The 19,528-nt window shown below is 46.9% G+C and overlaps 1 long non-coding RNA gene across 3 annotated transcripts; it reads left to right on the plus strand.

Moving 5' to 3' along the window:
- The first annotated feature begins 3,778 nt into the window (after positions 1 to 3,778).
- Positions 3,779 to 9,362, plus strand: LOC147572757 (uncharacterized). Of its 3 annotated transcripts, none has more exons than XR_015245863.1 (5): positions 3,779 to 4,274; positions 4,499 to 4,731; positions 5,206 to 5,311; positions 5,940 to 6,010; positions 8,197 to 9,362. It is a non-coding gene; the product is annotated as an uncharacterized LOC147572757 (long non-coding RNA). The 3 variants fall into 3 exon arrangements; XR_015245864.1 differs by having other exon boundaries at positions 4,499 to 4,701; XR_015245865.1 differs by lacking the exon at positions 4,499 to 4,731 and having other exon boundaries at positions 5,135 to 5,311.
- The last annotated feature ends 10,166 nt before the right edge of the window (positions 9,363 to 19,528 follow it).

Consider the following 19,528-nt stretch of genomic DNA (forward strand, 5'->3'; position numbering starts at 1 on the left):
GGATAGATCCCACTCCCATCCTGAGTCTGTGCGAGTCTTCTTGCGGCCCTTTCCCCCCGGACTCACAAAGGGTGAGAACTGAGCACACACCCTCTCTCGTCCCCCCTCCCAGCCCAGCCTCCCCGAGAGGCCAACGGTGGGGGGTGGGGGGGGGGGGGAAGAGGGCAATCTTCCCCACTAACCAAATGTCATCCTGTGACGTTTCAGAGGCAGAGTGAGACACAGCCCTCCTCGCAGGCAGACACCGGCTCCCGTTTGGGGAATCTGCCCCCCGAGACACGTGTCCAGCTCCTTAGGGAAAGAGTCATGATCAAAGGTATTAATAGGAAGCCGAATTAACGGGGACCGTCCTTAAACATTCTGCCAGGGTGGCGGCCGCAGAGATGTCTGCAGCACAGGCTGGAGTTTTTGCTTCGCTCCAGGCAGTGGGGTGTTTGCACAGTGTGTGTGTGTGTGTGTGTGTGTGTGTGTGTGTGTGTGGCTCTTCTGTGAGCTGCCACCTCGGCCACCCCGGGGCTGCAGCTGGTGTTGATGGCACAGAAGCGCTGAGTCACTGGCTGTTCAGCGGCCCTTACATCACGTTCCATTGTCCTTTCTTCCTTTCTAGGCTTTTAAGGGCTCTTTCTGTGTTTTTGTTTTGTTCTGTGTTTGCCCCAAGCTTATCCCCGCTTGGAAATCTGGGGTGTCAAAACTGAGAGGCACCCGGCTTGTGAACAAAGCCCCGGGCAGAGAGGGGCAGCGCCGCCCCCCCCCCCCACCCCCCATGCTGAGAACCATCCAGCACCGGGATCCGCACTCCCAGGCGCCTGGAGGCGGGAGCGGCAGGTGCCTCGGGTGGGCTCTCCCTGCTGCTCGGGTTTGAACTGGAGCTGATGAGTTTCACAGTCTCTTTTTATGTTGTTCTTCAGGCCCCGTTTTAGCACCAGCGTAACAGGTGGTGCTGATTATCGTGTGACATAAATTCTTGGAGAGCTAGCCTCTGCAGAGGGCCATGCAGATTTGTCTAAAGGACTGTTTTGACCCAACAAGCTCGTTGCTTTATTGGGAGAGGAAAAAAAAAAAAAAAAGGTTTGGTTATAAAAACACGTATTTATTATGGGAAAGTTGGGGGCATACACAGAAAAGCTTACGGGATAAAATAAAAAGGATCCAGAATCCATCACCGGAAAATGATCACTGTTAACATTTTGATGGGTAATTTTCTAACATTTTCCCTACGTATCAATGGATATCCACATACATTTTACATAATTGGGCCCACATTGTACATTTTATGTAAACTGAAAAATATTATGGGGTGCCTGGGTGGTTCAGCCGGTTCGGTTCAGGTCATGATCTCGCGGTCTGTGGGTTCGAGCCCCGCATCGGGCTCTGTGCTGACAGCTCAGAGCCTGGAGCCTGCTTCAGATTCTGTGTCTCCCTCTCTCTCTCTGCTCCTCCCCTGCTCGTGCTCTGTCTCTGTCTCTCTCTCTCTCTCTCAAAAATAAATAAATAAACACTAGAAGAATTTTAAACTGAAAAGTATTCCATGAATATACTTTTAGCCATTAAACCATATTCTAGAAGGGCTACAAATTGGTCCAGTATAAGCAACAAGTGACGGTTAGATCTTTAACTTTTTCTTTTTTTAATGTTTACTTTATTATTTTTGAGAGACAGAGACTGAGCATAAGCGGGGAAGGGACAGAGCGCCAGAGGGAGACACAGAATCTGAAACAGGCTCCAGGCCCTGAGCTGTCAGCACAGAGCCCAACGCGGGGCTTGAACTTGGGAATGGTGAGAGCCAAAGTCAGACGTTTAACCGACTGAGCCCCCCAGGCACCCCTCTTTAACTATTTTCTTTGCAGTCACTTCATTTCTAGTTCTGGGATCCTTTTCTTTCCAAGATAGCCTCACCTATAAATCTCCCCTCTGCAGCGTGGCTGAAGCATTTTCTTGGGTAACCATCTTTTCTCTCCTGCCTTCTGAGCAACCCCTAATGCGCATCTAGACGCGTCAGGGATTCTCAACCGTGAGGGTCCGTCAGAACGAGCTGGAAGGCTCAGAAGAGGGTGCTTCAGCCCCAGAGTTTCAGACTCAGTAGGGCTGGCCGTGTGGGGGACAAGTTTCTCAGTCAGGCCGCCTATGCCTGTCCACCACAGAGACCACCGATGTGGGGGATGGATGGACAATTTCATTCCTTCAACTCTCCTCCCAGCATTCTTGGTTCCTTGTGCGTTTCCCTTAGCGTCTTTATCTTGTGTCTAGAGCCCTTGCCTTTAACCACTACCTGTGCTGTCCCCTTGTGGTGTCACCTACGCATGCAGAGGACAGAAACAGTTCCTTTTCTTTTTTTTTTAAATTATTTTTTTGATGTTTATTTACGTTGAGGGAGAGCTCGAGCTGGAGAGAAGCAGAGAGAGGGGGAGAGAGAGACAATCCCAAGCAGGCTTCGTGCTGTCAGCGCAGAGCCCTATGCGGGGCTCGAAGCTGTGAACTGTGAGATCATGACCTGGACTGAAACCAAGAGTCGCGTGCTTAACCAACTGAGTCACTCAGGCGCCCCCACAAACAGTTTCTTAATGGAGAATTGGAACCAAAGGGTTTGGCGAGCTCCCCCCGCCCCCCCCCCCCCCGCTCCCCGCCACCAGTACCCGAGAGTGGAAGCCGGAGTGATTTGTCCTTCGTCATCACCACATCACGTTCTCCTAAAAAGCTGGCTCAGAAGGAAATGCACAGATGCCCAGACTATTTGTTAGAGGAAATGACACTTCATCCTCTCCCAACATCTGGGAATTCCTCAAAGACAGTCAGTCCCCACAATAGTGCGGGCTCCCCAGAAGCCTGTGTCTTCTTTCCCGGGGGGGGGGGACGTGGGGGGCAACCAAAGAGAACAGAGTCTATTTTTGGTGTCAGCCCGAGGGGACGCCTGAGGAGGGGAACAGGTCACCAGCACCACTGTTCTGTTCTGCGAACCAGCTACATGCTTCCTTCCTGTCCAGCCCCGAGCAACAGTCTCTTAAGTTTTGAATCGCCCATGGGGAGCTGAAAAGAATTAAAAACGCCACCGTGGGCCGGAATGGCTAGACACAAGGGCAGATGGACCGACGATGTGGGGAGTCGAGATGTGGCAGGACTCTGGGCTGGGGGTGCAGCAAAGGAGGACAGAGCCGGGTGACACACGTGATGACTCAGAGGGACCCAGAGGCATCTGGCTGTCCCTTGGCTGGGAAATGCCAGTAATTTTTTGTCCCTAAGGCATCTTCTGGGACAAAAAGCAACAGGCAGAAAGACTAGGATGGGCGTGAGCGGGACGTCTGACTTCCCCAGGTTAACTGATTTCACGCAGGTGAGGACAGGCAAAGCCTTGAACTCAACAGAGAGCCGACGGGTGGGTGTCTCGGGAGCGACGGACCCCTATTCAGCATCGAGACCTGGGAGCCACCTTTTTTTGTTTTTTAATGTTTTTATGTATTTTTGTGAGAGAGACAGAGTGTGAGCCGGGAAGGGGCAGAGAGAGGGAGACACAGAATCCGAAGCAGGCTCCGGGCCCCGAGCCGTCAGCACAGAGCCCGACACGGGGCTCGAACTCACGAACCGCGAGATCGTGGCCCGAGCCGCAGTCGGACGCTTAACCGACTGGGCCACCCAGGCGCCCCGACCTTGGAGCAACCCTAAGTCGAGGTCTGAGAGAGGCAAATCCTGTTCTCATTAAACGAGTACAGGCTTGGGGGTGGGGGGCGGGTGGCCGAGGTGGGGGTGGGGTGGGGAGGCACCCCTGCCACCAGATCTAAGGGCGTTTGTTGGGCCAAGCCCTTGTTTCGTCCCAGCCAGGCCACTCAGGCGAAAGCATCCTGGGAATTCGGCCTGCCAACACAGAGCATTTCCTTGTGTGGGTTTCCTGTTTAGGTCTGCGTAGAAACCCGGCGGATCGCGTGGCCTCGTAAATCCCCCAGACATTACTGATGTAGATGCTTTGGCCGGCTGCCCTGGGAAAATCGCACACAAATAGAAGAAGGGCGGGGGGAGCACATTCACTCTCGAATTCTGGTGGGTTCCGGGCTCCGTGTGTTTGGATCTGTAAACGCAGGGGGTTGGGCTCGCCACGATGATCATTTAAGGTCCTTTCCAGCTTGGACTTTCTCAGACTCCACTTCCCTCCGGAGGGCCGCCCGGAGCTCTCACTGTCCGGCTCAGGGACGGGGGTCTGCGGAAACAGAAGCAGGGGGAAGATCTCCGGCTGAAAATCCGGAAGCTTCTCCAGCATATCCTAGGGGCTCCTTCACAGAAAGAAGGTACTTTTGAACCTGGTAATTCCCAGACTTTCCTAAACACTTATGTTTGTCCCCAAAAAGACAGACACCGAGCTCAGGAGCATCACGGGGGTCTCGCAGCCGGGTTTTTGGCACAAAGCAAGTTCACAGGGCAGACCCCAAGGTGGTACACAAAGTGTGTGTTAGGAGACATCACCCGCTTTTAAGCTTTTTAAAGCTTTTTTAAAACTTCTTGTTCTCCTCAGTTTCTGCATCTGTCCAATGGGCATTCAGACTCGTTGGCTTAATGGAAGAAGCCGTGTTTGCATTCCTCTTCTGAGGCCGAACCCCCAGATGCTCTGGCAGGTTCCACGTGGAGTCTGACCAGACAGGAGTACGGCTGGGAAAGGGACGGGGCAGGCACCGGATTTCTGCCCGAAGGTTCTCCTGTCCGCCGTGCTGTGTTCCAGTGAGGATGTCCTGCTTTTCTCGTACTTCTGTGTGTTTCTGTTTTCTCCTTTGTCCTAGTGAGCGTTATCTAAAAAAAAAAAAAATTCTTTTTGGTCATATGGAACTGTCCTTTTTTTTTTTTTTTTTTTAATTTTTTTTTTCAACGTTTTTATTTTATTTTTGGGACAGAGAGAGACAGAGCATGAACGGGGGAGGGGCAAAGAGAGAGGGAGACACAGAATCGGAAACAGGCTCCAGGCTCCGAGCCATCAGCCCAGAGCCCGACGCGGGGCTCGAACCCACGGACCGCGAGATCGTGACCTGGCTGAAGTCGGACACTTAACCGACTGCGCCACCCAGGCGCCCCGGAACTGTCCTTTTTTAGGGGAGGGGGAAAGTACTAAAATGATACTGAGTAACAGGAAGTTAATCTCTTTAGTCTGGTAATGCAGGCTTCTAGTAAGTTAATTGGATTTTCTACCTAAACGTGGATAAAGTCATTTACGCAGCAACGTTTCTCCAGATGAGATCGCTCGCTTAGAATGCAGCGTGGCTCTGGTCTTCGGGCTCTCGGGCATGAATTGTGACGCTTGTCTGTAAACCTCGTTCCCTTGGACACGTCCTTACAGGTAAATAAATCAGCAAAGGAACGATTAGTTCCTAGGCCCCGTCCTGCTATTTATTTTCCAAATTCCACTTTTATATATCTGAGATATATTCTCCTTTCCCCCTACTGGCTCTGAATGGGTAATCCACTGATGATGTGGGAGGAAGGTAAAATGATCTGAGGGTCTAAGTTTTCTGGGTCAGCGCTCCCCAGAACACTGGTCCAGAGAAAAAGATTTTCAAAGGGGATTCCTATGCTCAGGATGCTGGGACAATGCTCTCAATGTCTTTGAGAGTCACAGGGCGCTCTGATGTGTTGAGAGCTCTGAAGGTTCACGCAATAAAGAAACGTGTTCAACTTTAACTCAGTATTTCCCAAACTTTTCTGATCAAGAAAAACTCTTTTAAGGGGCGCCTGGGTGGCTCAGTCGGGTGAGCGTCCGACTTGGGCTCAGGTGGTGATCTCGTGGTTCGTGGGTTCGAGCCCCGCGTCGGGCTCTGTGCTGACGGCTCGGAGCCTGGAGCTGCTTCGGATTCTGTGTCTCCCTCTCTCTCTGCCCCTCCCCCGCTCACACTCTGTTTTTCTCTCTCTCAAAAGTAAATAAACATTTAAAAAATTTAAGAAAACCTCTTTTTGTATTATGTCTACAGGAGCTGGTAATGAATGAAGGAATCAGTGTTTCACGGGACACATTTTGGGAAATGCTTCTTTCAGCCAAAAGGTAGTATTTACTGTCTTTTGTTTAGCACCTGGGGATACTCGAGAGACAGATATCAGCATGTAATGGAAATATTTCTGGCCTTTCCAGAATTTTAGCAGGCAATAGACCAGGATGAGCGTAGCTACGGAGAGGTTTTCATGGTAAACATATTAGAAAGAAACACACCGAAATTTCATTAGTGGCTATTGGTGGCCGGTAGAAGGAGAGGCGATTTTTTTCTTCTTTTTTTCTTCTCGCCTGTATCTTCCACAATGAGCATGAATTACTTCTGTATTTGGGGGTGAGAAACAAAGTAAACTTTACTTCTTTCTTTTTGGAAGTTCATTCATTTATTTTGAGGGAGGGGGGAAGGGCAGAGAGAGAGGGAGAGACAATCCCAACCAGGATCCACGCTCGGTGCAGAGCCTGACGTGGAGCCTGATCTCACAACCATGAGATCAACCTGAGCTAAGATCAAGAGTCGGACGCTCAACTGACTGAGTCACCCAGGCGCCCCTAAACTTTATCTTTTAAAGAAGAATTAATATCCAAGTTTCTTTGCATTCGTTCTTAATGAACACAACTACCTGTCAGCAGAGAAGCCGACAGATACATCTCCTCCTTCCGGTTACTTCTCCCAGTGTCCTTGGGGTCCCATAGCCCTTGTCTGCCAGGCTCTGGGGTCTGTCCTTGGAGTATATACAGCCCCTTCAGATTTGCGAGAAAGTTAAACAGTTCACACTTGGTGGGAGAGTCAACCTGAGAACAGGAACCGGGCCCATCAAGCCCACCATCCTAAGTTGTAACAGGGTCACGTGTCCATGAAGGAAGGGTTGGCATGCCAGTTGAGATTCTTGGCTGTAACCAACGAAGATCTCTTCTGGTTGACCCGAGCAGGAGGCGAATTTACCGGAAGACTACTGTGCAGTGTGCAGAATCAGTGAGAGGGCTAGAGAACCAGGTGATGGGAAATGAATGAGATCACGGGAGGCAAGGCACGGCCAAGGTCTTCACACAGGATGGTCTGCTTAGGATCCTGTCACTGGTGGTGTCATTGCCGGACAGCAGTTTGGGGCTCGGTCACCCCAAACACCTATCATCGTGCTGCTGGACAAAAATCCACCACATCATGTCCCCAAAGGGGGCCTCTGATTGGCCAAGCCCAGGATGGTTCCCTAGTTGCTGGGGCAAAGATAGAAACTCTGCCCTCTTTGGCTTCTAAAGTAGGGAGAGGAGACCCACCTCCTCTCTGCTTTGGCCTTCCCCCCCAAATGGGAAGGTTGTTTAAAGGTTGGGTAGCCAGAATGACCAACATGCATGACATTTAGGTATTCTGTAAAGGGGCTGCTAGGAGCTTGGAGAGACAGGCCAGATCGGGCCAGCCATGTTCAGAAGTGAGCTCACCCCCCTGGCGTTGTGTAATGAATGCGTGGTCTTCTTTCAACTGGATTCCTAAGATGGGCAAGCTTCCACCAAATCTCTCGATCACTGCCCCTCAAGAAGAACTGACCTCTCAGTAAAAACCACACTGAATAATAAAATAAGAATTACCATTTTCCAGAAGAACCAGAAGGCAAATGCAGAATCCCATCTGATGGCAAGGCTAGTTGTGTGCTCCTCCGTTGGGCCACGTGGATCGTCCATAGGGGGCTGACCAAAAGAAATGAAGGAATAATAAAGCATTGGAAGGATTGCTTTTTTTCTCTGAAGAACGTACAGGTTAGGGAAGCTGATTAAATAGGTTGATATGACCTTGGAGAAGAGCCCTACAGGTGCAGGGAATGCGAAAGGAGTGGACAATGTGAACGTGGGTCTTTCATTGACTTCCTCATTTGGGGATAGCTCTTTCTGCGTGCAAGCTTCCAAACATGGGGATCGAGTCCAGAGACTGAAAGACGAGGTCCAGGGAGACAGTCAAGGTGGTCATGGCTGCTGTCAGATTCTTGGATGGCAGGCACAGCCCCAAACCCTGGCCATATAGGCAGAAACTGCTTGGCTTGATCACAGCAGAGTTTGGAATCTAAGGAGTGTTAATTGGAAAGCAGTGATTAAAAAATGAGAAAAATCTCTTTGTTCTGGAACTAATACAGATATGTTCATCTCAGAGTAAGGGAGGTATAGTGTGAGAGCCTCAGGAAGTTGACTTTACGTAGAAAGTCTATATTATTATGATTTTCCACAGTGAATTGCTTCTCTTTTGCTTCTAGAGTGTCCGGACCCTTGCACAGTTTCCATTGCTGATGGGACCTTCTGAGCACTGTCAACATACCCACAGAGAAGGGGTTTCCAACTCACGCAATCACACTCTCCAGTCAGATGTGGAACAAGAAAATACTTCCCAGAAATGCAAAGAAGAAAACAAACCAAGTTCATTGCCTTGGGTAACATGAGTTCTTGCCCATTTGAAAGTGGGATCTTAATCTTCCTAGAAGATCTCTTTCTAGATTTCTTCTAGAAAGAGAGGACACGCCATACCTTAGACAGTGTAGTTACGGGCAGGTGCTCTATCACCTGGTACTGAGTCCCACTGCCATCTACAAGATTTAACAATCAGTTGTAAGAACATCTAACGTGAAGAAACGTTTAAGAACTCAAGGGGTCTCTTGGGATTGGAGGTCCATCCATTCCTGGAAAGGTTGAGATAAGTCACGTGATGCCTTTTCTGTAACCCCAACATTTCTCCAAGGAAATCTTTGAGGTAAAAAGTTCACAAAGGAGTAGACTGAGGACTGCAGCGGAGACAGTGGGGGGGGGGGGGGATGTTCCATGGTTCCCTTCACTGTAGAGGCTGTTGGGAACAGGGGTTCAGTAAAGCAGACTGCAATTTCCAGTATCTGGTGCATGGATAATGTTCTTTCACCTTTGGATGTGTCCTTAGGTGACTGGACAGTGAGTAGAAGGTCTCAAAGAAGAGTCTGATATAGCATCTGCCCTAGACCAGAAAGGATGGGGCCAGGGCCCAGGAAACCGGTTTAGGCCCAGAGCGAACATCTTTGTCCTCAGTTCTGTTAAAAGATGGTGTCGGGGTGCCTGGGTGGCTCAGTCAATTGGGCATCCGACTTTGGTTCAGGTCATGATCTTGCAGTTTGTGAGTTTTGGCCTCGTGTTGGGCTCTGTGCTGACAGCTCAGAGCCTGGAGCCTGCTTTGGATTCTCTGTCTCCTCCTCTCTCTGCCCCTCCCATGTTCATGCTCTGTCTCTGTCTCTCAATAATAATAAATAAACGTTAAAAAATATAATCCAGTGAAGAAATGGGCAAAAGACATGAATAGACACTTCTCCAAAGAAGACATCCAGATGGCCAACCGACACATGAAAAAATGCTCCACATCACTCATCATCAGGGAAATACAAATCAAAACCACAATGAGATGCCACCTGTCAGAATGGCTAACATGAACAACTCAGGCAACAACAGATGTTGGCGAGGATGCGGAGAAAGAGGATCTCTTTTGCACTGTTGGTGGGAATGCAAGCTGGTGCAGCCACTCTGGAAAACAGTATGGAGGTTCCTCAAAAATTAAAAATAGAACTACCCTACAACCCAGCAATTGCACTACTAAGTATTTATCCAAGGGATACAGGGGTGCTATTTCAAAGGGGCACATGCACCCCAATGTTTATAGCAGCACTATTGACAAGAGCCAAAGTCTGGAAAGAGCCCAAATGTCCATCAATGGATGAATGGATAAAGAAGATGTGGTATATATATATATATATATATATATATATATATATATATATGTATATACACAATGGAGTATTACTCGGCAATCAAAAAGAATGAAATCTTGCCATTTGCAACTACGTAGATGGAACTGGAGGGTATTATGCTACGCGAAATTAGTCAGAGAAAGACAAATATCATATGACTTCACTCCTATGAGGACTTTAAGACACAGAACAGATGAACACAGGGAAGGGAAGCAAAAATCATATAAAAACAGGGAGGGGGACAAAGCATAAGAGACTCTTAAATACGGAGAACAAATAGAGGGTTACGAGAGGGGTTGTGAGAGGCGGAATGGGCTAAATGGGTCAGGGGCATTAAGGAATCTATTCCTGAAATCATTGTTGTACTACATGCTAACTAACCTGGATGTAAATTAAAAAAATAGAATTAAAAAAGAAAGATGGTGTCTATAGTCAGGTGACTTGTGTTTCATCCCAGCTCTGCACATTTTACCAGTTGTGGGCCTTTAAGAAATTCCCTAACCTTTCTGTGGCTTAGTTTTCTCATTTGTTAAAGGAAGGGGAGACTACAACCTGCCTCATAGGATTTTCCTGGGTATTAAACACGTTAACTCATGGAAAGTGCTCACCGCAGTGCCAGGCACATAAGTCATTGTAATCAAGCAATTGCGTGATAAGCATTATGCTTCAATGTTACCAGAGCCGTTAGCCTGGGCCAAGACGAGGGTGACATTTTCCATCTCCCAAGCTTTTGTGGGACATCCAGGTAAACTTTCATTTAGAGGAAGCTCAGAAAAAGCCACAGCCGTTCACTTCCGCGCGGCCGACGTTCCCGAAGCGTCTCTGCGGTGGAAATCATTAACTTACACCCATAACACTAAGAGAGGGTTAGTGTTAAAATCTTACCAGTAGGAAATGCTTTGTTTCATTAAGGCCTTTTCCTAAGTAGAGCCACGTGGTTGGGTCCTAGTATTAGGGTCCTTGAAAGTCGCGTTCTCAAGAGGGAACATACTGGGTTCCTCCTGATGCTTCTCATCCATATGGTCCCAGGATTTGGGGGAGAACTTGAGAATGTTTACACGTATGTGTTCATCGACTAAAGCTTTTAGTGTTTTCAAGTCAGCTGTTTCTCAGAGCGGGGTCTGCCAGAATTGCTTCCCCTTTACAAAGTGTCAGAGTGTTAATGGAATGTGAGGAATGTTGGTGGGGTGGCCAGGACGAGGGCTTTGAAATCAGACAGATTCATGTCTGCTTGCTGTCTCTACAATTTACTTGCTGGGATGTGGCGGACAAGTAGCTTGGCCTCTCTGGGCCTTGATTTTCTCACCTGTAAAACGGTGACAAGAGATACCACACTCCGGTCATGAAGAGTGTCTGGGAATTATTTAGCGTGCAGTGGAGGCTCCGGAAAATTTCTCTCCCATCGTCTTGCCCATTTCTTTCTCCCCTAAAGATGGCATATATTACCTTGTGTGGCAAAATAGGACTTCACTGATGGGATCGAGGTAAGGTTCTCAAGGGGCGCCTGGGTGGCTCAGTCGGTTAAGCATCCAGCTTCGGTTCAGGTCATAATCTCGAGGTTTGTGAGTTCGAGCCCCACGTTGGGCTCTGTGCTGACGGCTCGGAGCCTGGAGCCGGAGCCTGCTTGGGATTCTGTGTCTCCCTCTCTCTCTGCCCCTCCCCCACTCATGCTCTGTCTCTCTCTCTCTCTCTCAAAAATAAATGTTAAAAAAATTAAAATAAAATAAAAAATAAACAGATTCGAATGGTGGTGTGTGTGTGTGGGGGGTCATCTGGCGTGGTCCTGCTAGGCATGGGGTGGGACACTGCTCTGGGGGTAAACCTGACAGGCATAGACTTTCTAGAAGCCTGACCATAGAAATCCAACATTCGGGCTTTCCAGTTTGGGCAGCCCCCCAGTAGAAATGGGCACGTTTTCTCTGCTTTCCAGGTCACCCCTCGCCACAGCATCCTGACCCTTTCTGGAAGTGGAGTCACGTGACTGATGAAGAACCAGAAGGAGTACTTGTGAGTATTACTCGGCAACCAAAAAGAATGAAATCTTGCCATTTGCAACTTGGTGGATGGAACCAGAGGGCATTATGCTAAGCAAAATAGGTCAGTCAGAGAAAGACAAAAATCCTATGACTTCACTCATATGAGGACTTTAAGACACAGAAAAGATGAACACAAGGGAAGGGAAGCAAAAATAACATAAAAACAGATAGGGGAGCAAAACATAAGAGACTCTTAAATATGGAGAATAAACAGGGTTACCGGAGGGGTTATAGGAGGGGCGATGGGCGAACTGGGTCAGGGGCACTAAGGAATCTACTCCTGGAATCATTGTTGCACGATATGCTAAGTAACTTGGACATAAATGAAAACAATAAATTAAATAAATAAATAAATAAATAAGAGGATGTCTTACCTTCCCAACTCTGGCTCTTCAGAAAATGTATTGTCACATCCTCCTGTCCTTAGAACATCAAACATGAGAGCCAAATTCTGTTCCACAGTGTCTTAGGCGACAGCCACGCATACAGAACAGAGACAAGGGTGTCATGCTGACTCGATATAATCACGCCCTTGCACGTAGACCTTATCTTTCTCTGCAGGCATTCCAAGAGCACAATAGACGTTAGCTGGTTGCTTTCCCAACACTTTTGCCAGGTAGGTAGGGAGCAGGTACCATTATTGTCTTCATCTTGTATATACACAGATAGCTTTCCTGAGAATTACTTGCCCAAAGTCCCATTGGCAATAAGAACAATGGAAAAGAAAGTGACCAGAGTCCGAATTTAAAAAACAGAACTTCCTGTGGAGGCAGGTTCAGGCCCCGGTCCTGGGATCATTCTAATTTCAGGCATTTCGTGGAGCAAGGGCGCATAAAAACGTTACTTCTCTTTATTTGTGGGTGGACGGGAGGGAATGGGGTAGCAGATGATTTAATTAAGTCTGTTCAGCTGTTGGTACTCTTTAAATGTTCAGCATCTGCGGGGAGCTTCAGGATATGTTTCTTTCCGTGACGGCAGGAGCATCACCAAATGTAGCTCAATATGGCGGAACCAGCCATGAAATCTGGAATATGAATGTAATTCCATAGCAGTTTTTGGCTAATAGGGGCTCTTGCACTGTGACGATGAAAACATTTAGCACTGCAAAGGTCTGGGCTGGAGCGGATCTCACTTCTTTTGTCCGCAACATGGGCACCATATTTATTTATTTATTTATTTGGGCACAATATTTATGTTAAATAAATAAATAAAAGGAGATCGGGGCGCCCGGGTGGCTCAGTCGGTTGAGCATCCGACCTCGGCTCAGGTCCCGATCTTGCGGCTCGTGAGTTCAAGCCCCGCGTCGAGCTCTGTGCTGACAGCTCGGAGCCTGGAGCCTGCCTCCGATTCTGTCTCCCTCTCTCTCTGCCCCTAACCCACTCGCATTCTGTCTCTGTCTCTCTCAACAATAGACATTTAAAAATAAATAAATAAATAAATAACCAACTAAAAGGAGATCATATATGTAAAGTGCTATATAAATAGCAAAATTCTTTGCAAAACAAGATATTATGAAGGTTGGACCAGTACAATTATAGGCCCTGATACAGGGTTATATTTTCTTCCAATGCGGGTCTATTTCCAATGGGTCATCAGGGCAAAGAGCATGCCTTTAGATCTGCAAATTATTCTGTCCCTGGAAAATCAGGAGAAAAGAAAATAAAGAGGGGAAAGGAAGCCTGGGGCTATCGGTATCTCAAAAATTGTTAAATGCATCAGGTATGAACTCTAGCCTGTACGGTGGAATTCAGGTGTCTACCCCCTGTGGGGGGGCAGGAAGCTTGGAAAAGAAAGCTTTCCTGCGCTCTCTGGGATGTGGACCCTTTGTTCAGGATCCAAGAGGTAAGGGATTCCATCAGAAGTATTTGTTTAATTAATTGTAGCCAGAACTCAGCTGTGGGTAGGCCAGGTTTCATGGTGCAATGTTATTACTTCTCCAGCCACACGTGCATACTTTAACTCAAGTGCAAACCCACGAGATTTGAACTCCTAACCTTTAAAATGCAAGGCTGCTGCCTTGGCCACGAGGCATCTCAGTTCTTGTTTACCAGGACCGGGAGTTCTCAGCAGACAGAGCCCCACTTATTCCGTGACCCCGGTGGAATCACACCGAGAGACCCAAAGGAATAGCCACTTTAAAATAGTGTCTTTGGCACCGAAAGGATTCTGGAGCTCTGAATCAGCCCCTCACCTCATAGCAAAGTTTACAGGCTTTCAGAGTTAAATGAAAATCAGATTGGAATGCACGGGCTTCTATTTTTCTGTAATGACACGTTGTGAGTGGAAGGAAGGCAATTTTCTTGGACGTTCCTCTAAAACCAGTGCACTTGTAGTGGTTGATTTTGGTCTACGAAGCTCTCTGAGGCACACCCGCTGCCTGCTCCACTTGCCTGGTCTCGGGGCCACATGGGCCACTTGTCCCTGGCCGTACTTAATAATTTTCCATTTTACCCCGCATGTGTTAGCCTCTTTTCAAAGCAGTCATAAAGGGGACTTTAGTACCTCAGTTTTTGCTCTGGAGCCATTTAATGATTTTATATATATATATATATATATATATATATAATTATCTAAAATACAATCTTAGACTCTGGCCCCGCCTACAAGTTGGAAGAATTGGGTAAGGAAGGAAAGAAAAAAAAAAAAAAAGGAAAGAAATGTGTCCGTTCCTCTCATCCGACTTTGAAAAATCCATATACTATACCCTGAAAAGGAAAAGTAAACACAGCCCGTGAAATGCTGTGGCAAAAAGGAATGAAAATGTTCTTTAAAAAAAAAAAAAAAAAGCCAACAGAACTGAACTGTAGTCTCTGCAGGTTTGAAGGCAACCTTTGCCAAAATCCGCTTTCTGGAAACTTTCCTCCAGACCTGACTCCCACCAACTGGCTTGGCTGCAGGAGACAGGCTTAGAAGACTGTGGTTTGGAATGTGTGAATGTTAAAATCAGACACTGTTCCTTTTTCTCTGTAACAACAACACGCCTTTGGTTTTGGCCGAATTCGTGCTGGGCTTTCTGGTATTGCCTCGTTTCGTGTCTCGCGGCAGGTCAGAGCTACTGAGGGGGTCTGATGCTTGTGGTCCTGTGGTCGGTCCTCACGGTGACCAGCGCTTTGCCCTGTGTCATGATGCCCCTGAGAACCTAACAGGCACTGTTTCCATGTGGAAATGTAGAAACGACCGAGGAAATATGACTCGCGGGAGGCCACACAGCAAGCTGGAGGAAGAGTCTGGATCAGAACTTGGAATTGCCACGTCCTCCCTGGGGCTGTAAGCCTGGTATCCCTTGTTTCATTATTTTTTTATTTTTTTTAAACATTTTATTTATTTTTGAGAGATAGAGACAGAGCACACCTAGGGAGGGGCAGAGAGAGAGGGAGACACAGAATCCAAAGCAAGCTCCAGGCTCTGAGCTGTCTGCACAGAGCCCGACGCGGGGCTCGAACCCACGAACCGCGAGATCACGACCTGAGCCGAAGTCGGATGTTTAACCCGCTGACTGAGCCCCCCAAGCGTTTCTAAACCTGGTCTTCTCAGGGACGTTTCCTAAGACACTGAGTGCACAGGCGCGTGCTGGCCCACGGACAGTGGGTGAGACCCCAGACTGCGGGTCCCCACAATGATGGTGACTGGACACGGACACCTCGGTGGAACAGTAATCGCCGGCTGGGGTGGAGTCATAACGCAGTTGTCGTATCACGGATTAGTCTAACTTGGAACACATTTTAATTCAGATAGAACACGGGAAACGTTCTACCTAACCTCAGCTTGGAGAAGATTTGCTCAGCAAACAACAAATATAAGGTATATTATAGTGACGTGTTATGTGTCACGTGTCACATACGTAAGAACAAGACACGGGAAATAACAGAATCAATGGTTATTGTACTGGGCGGGGAGCTGTCTTCGAGAGACACCACTACACAATAATTGGTCCTGTGACTTCCTGTGTCTTGTTCCAAGGCATGCAGCATATGACATGTGACCTGAGACAGAGCGGAAGACAGTAGGGACGTGGTCCGTGTAATCTGCCACATCACACAGCAGCCACTGCAACCGAACGCACTGTTCCCAGGAAGAGGGCAGGGGCCGAGGCCATTTTTACTTGATCTTGACGGTGAGCAGACCTCTCTGCCTCAGTTGTACTCAGGAGGAGCGTGGGAATGTGTATGGCCAGAAGGCGAGAGCACGCTGAAGAGCATACTTAGGGGAGCAGGGGCGCACCGAGATACTGGGGGTTCTCCACCATTCGTGTAAAATGCTTCCTGATTCCAGGAAGACTCCTTGATGGAGGAGGGCGTGGAAGGTGGGGCAGTGCGGGACGCAGACAAGGCTCAGCGGGTGACGCTGAGCCAGGGCAATGGGAAGGATCACGGAGGACCAGGGCAGGGATATTTCCATTTGGTTGTCCTTGTCTAAACTGAAAACCAGAGCCACACTGGGGACTATTGATAGCTTGCTGTGTGCATACAATTTCTAAGTTAACTGCTTGTAGTTCCTTTACGATACTGGTAATTTTTATACTATTTCTGTTTTGTTTTTTTCTGTAAAATCAGATCAAAACCATCTCCTCTTGTATTGTTGATATCGAATCGTATGTTGTCCACCCGAAACTGATATAACGCTGTATGTCAACTGTCCTTCAATAAAAACGTTGCTATTGGACATTTTATAGATTTCAGATTATATGCATCCATTAGCCTTCGTTCCCTTCTAAGCTGTTCTAAAGTATACATCCAGGGGCGCCTGGGTGGCTCAGTTGATTAAGCGTCTGACTTAGGCTCAGGTCATGATCTCACGTTTCGTGGGTTCAAGCCCCGCATCGGGCTGTGTGCTGACAGCTCGGAGCCTGGAGCCTGCTTCGGATTCTGTGTCTCCCTCTCTCTCTGCCCCTCCTCTGCTCACAGTCCGTGTCTCTCTCTCTCTCAAAAATAAATAAACATTAAAAAATTTTTTAAATAATAAAATAAAGTATACATCAAGGGATAATGGGTAAAAAAAGATAATCCACAAGAACAAAGAGAATAAGAGAGGAGGGGGGAAAACTCACAAAATTTTTGGTTGCTAGAAAGTACACAGTCAAATGATAGCTACATAGGCGATCCGAGAATGCCAAATTTTTTAACAGTGGTGGGGAAGCTGAGAAGCAACCCAGTTTACACTGAAGAACCCCCAAAGGCTTAGGCACTGGTGACTAGAGGTTCTTCTTGACCCGAGGTTTAAGAGGAGTTACATTCACCAGACTGGACGAACGTCTGTGTAAAAAAACAGATGGATAAATGGATTTTAAAAAATGTGGTGTATCCATGCAGTGGAATGTTTTTTTAAGTTTGTGTATTTTTTTTTTTTCAGAGAGAGAGAGAGAGGAAGAGAGAGAATCCCAAGCAGGCTCTGTGATGTCAGCTCTGAGCCCGACATGGGGTTGGATCTCATGCACCTCGGTATCATGATCTGAGCTGAGATCAAGAGTCAGACGCTTACCCGGCTGAGCCACCTGGGTGCTCCAGTGGAATATTATTCAGCAAAAATAAATAAATAAATAAATAAATAAATAAATAAATAAAGTTCTGATTCACACTAGAACAGAGATGAACCCTGCGTGAAAACCTCCAGTCACAAAGCACATACAGTGTGATTCCGTGAATATGAAATTCCCAGAAGGGTCAAATCCACAGAAATAGAAAGTAGATTAATGGTTGTGTAGGGCTAGAAAGGTTGTGTAGAAAGGAATGGAGAGTTTCCACTAACAAGTATTTTTTAAGGTAATAAAAATATTCTAAAATTAAGCATTGTGATGGATACACAACTCCGTGAATATATTAAAAACCATTGAATACGACACGTTAAATGGATGAGATTGTATGGGATGTGAATTATATTTCAACGAAGCTTTTTTTTTAAATTTTTTTAATGTTTATTTCTTTTTGAGAGAGAGAGAGACACAGAGCATGAGTGTGGGAGGGCAGAGGAAAACACAGAATCTGAAGCAGGCTCCAGGCTCTGAGCTGTCAGCACAGAGCCCGTTGCGGGGCTCAAACCGATGAACTGTGAGATCATGCCTTGAGCTGAAGTCGGCTACTTAACTGACTGAACCACCCAGGTGCCCCTGTTTTGTTTTGTTTTTTATCTTTTTAAAAAAGTGATTTGATATCCATGTTACCTCTCCCGCCCAAGAAAATGTTTTCTGGACTAGGGAACACCAGACACAGTTCAGGATGGGGGGTACCACACTAAAACCAGAGATCTTAAGTGAAATTTGCTCACTGAATGCTGGTCCACGTATCACCTCTTCCCTAATCAGCTCCTGGTGTGCAGGCTTAGGCTTAGGCCTTCCACCTAAGCAGAAAATTGAAAGTCTTTTCTGGAGAATCTGTCCAGCCCTTGAGGAAAGATCTAATGATGCCAATATGAGTGGGGCAGGGCCGTGTCCTCTAATGACGTGGCCTGGCCACGTGGCTCTGCAGCGAGACCCATCGTTCACAAGCCTCGTGAGCAGATAGAGATTCCAATCTGTTTTCTTAAACATAAGCAGACATCCAGAAGTCCCCAGACACTTGAGGAAAACCTCTAATATGAAAGACAGAACACAAACAGGAAAAGCAATTTGGATGAAACAGAGATGGAAGAAGAAGACTATTTCAAAAGAACAGCTGTAATTAGTATCCTCAGAGTGATAAGGGAAGATATTAAACCCAGGAAATATGAACAGGATTGTATGAAAGAAAGAAAGAAAGAAAGAAAGAAAGGCACACCCAGGGAGGTTTTCCAGAACATACGGTTATGAGTTGCAAATAAGAAGGGCCCACTGAGTGCCTACCACATGCTCACACCAAGGCACAGCCGCACAAAATCTCAGAAGACCCGAGACAAGGAAAAGACTCCACAAGAGGAAAACAAAGGGTAAGACACAGAGAGGCAGGAATCAGAGCAGCCCTCCCTTCTCAACAGTGTCACCAGAAGCCAGAGTACAACGGAACAATGTCTTCAAAATTCTGAGGGAGAATAACCGAAAACCTGGAATTTTATACCTAGACACATCCTCAGTTAAGTGTGAAGGCAGGTTAAAGACATTTTCAGACATGTAAGCGCTCCCCAATTTTTCTTCACCAAAAAGGAAAATAAACCCTAAAAGAAAAACATGGGATCCCCGAAACAGAAGATCCAAGCTGGAAGAAGCTCAGGGAATCCTCTGGAAGAGGGAAGGGGGAGAGGCCAAGATGAAAGCTGGCAGAGTAGCCAACCCAGATTGAAGTGGGTCAGAAGTTTCCAGGAAAGGCTTCTTCACAAAGATGAAATTAATGGAGGGCCCAATGTGATGAACTCTATTGGGAAGACGTCTGCACAACTAAGGAAGAATTTGGAGATGATTCGGTTATAAGGGCATAAAAAAAAAAAAAAAAAAGGAAACAAACTTAAAAACCAAATAAGACTATTATCAATTCCATGGAAAACAGAGTGATCAGAACAGACACAGTCACCATAGTGGACCATGTGGCTTAGCCATTAATCATGCCATAGAGTCAAAATATAATAATATAGTCACAATAACACTGAATATTTAACCAAGATTATATTTTAACTACATTGTAGAATGGGGATTAAGGAGGAAATGGATGTGAGTGATGGTGGAGGACTGGGTTGGGGAGATAGTGACAAATCCTTGCCCTCCAAGGTGGGGACCTACTAAAGAAGATCTGAAACTGACAAATCACAAAGTAGTGAGATGAGCCTCAATTTTTTTTAAAATTTGTTTTAATATTTATTTTTTTTACTAAAAACATTTTTTGATGTTT

This window comes from Puma concolor, chromosome E4 (assembly GCF_028749965.1).
Source record: "Puma concolor isolate L17-30 chromosome E4, mPumCon1.1.hap2, whole genome shotgun sequence".
Classification (NCBI taxonomy): Eukaryota; Metazoa; Chordata; class Mammalia; order Carnivora; family Felidae; genus Puma; species Puma concolor.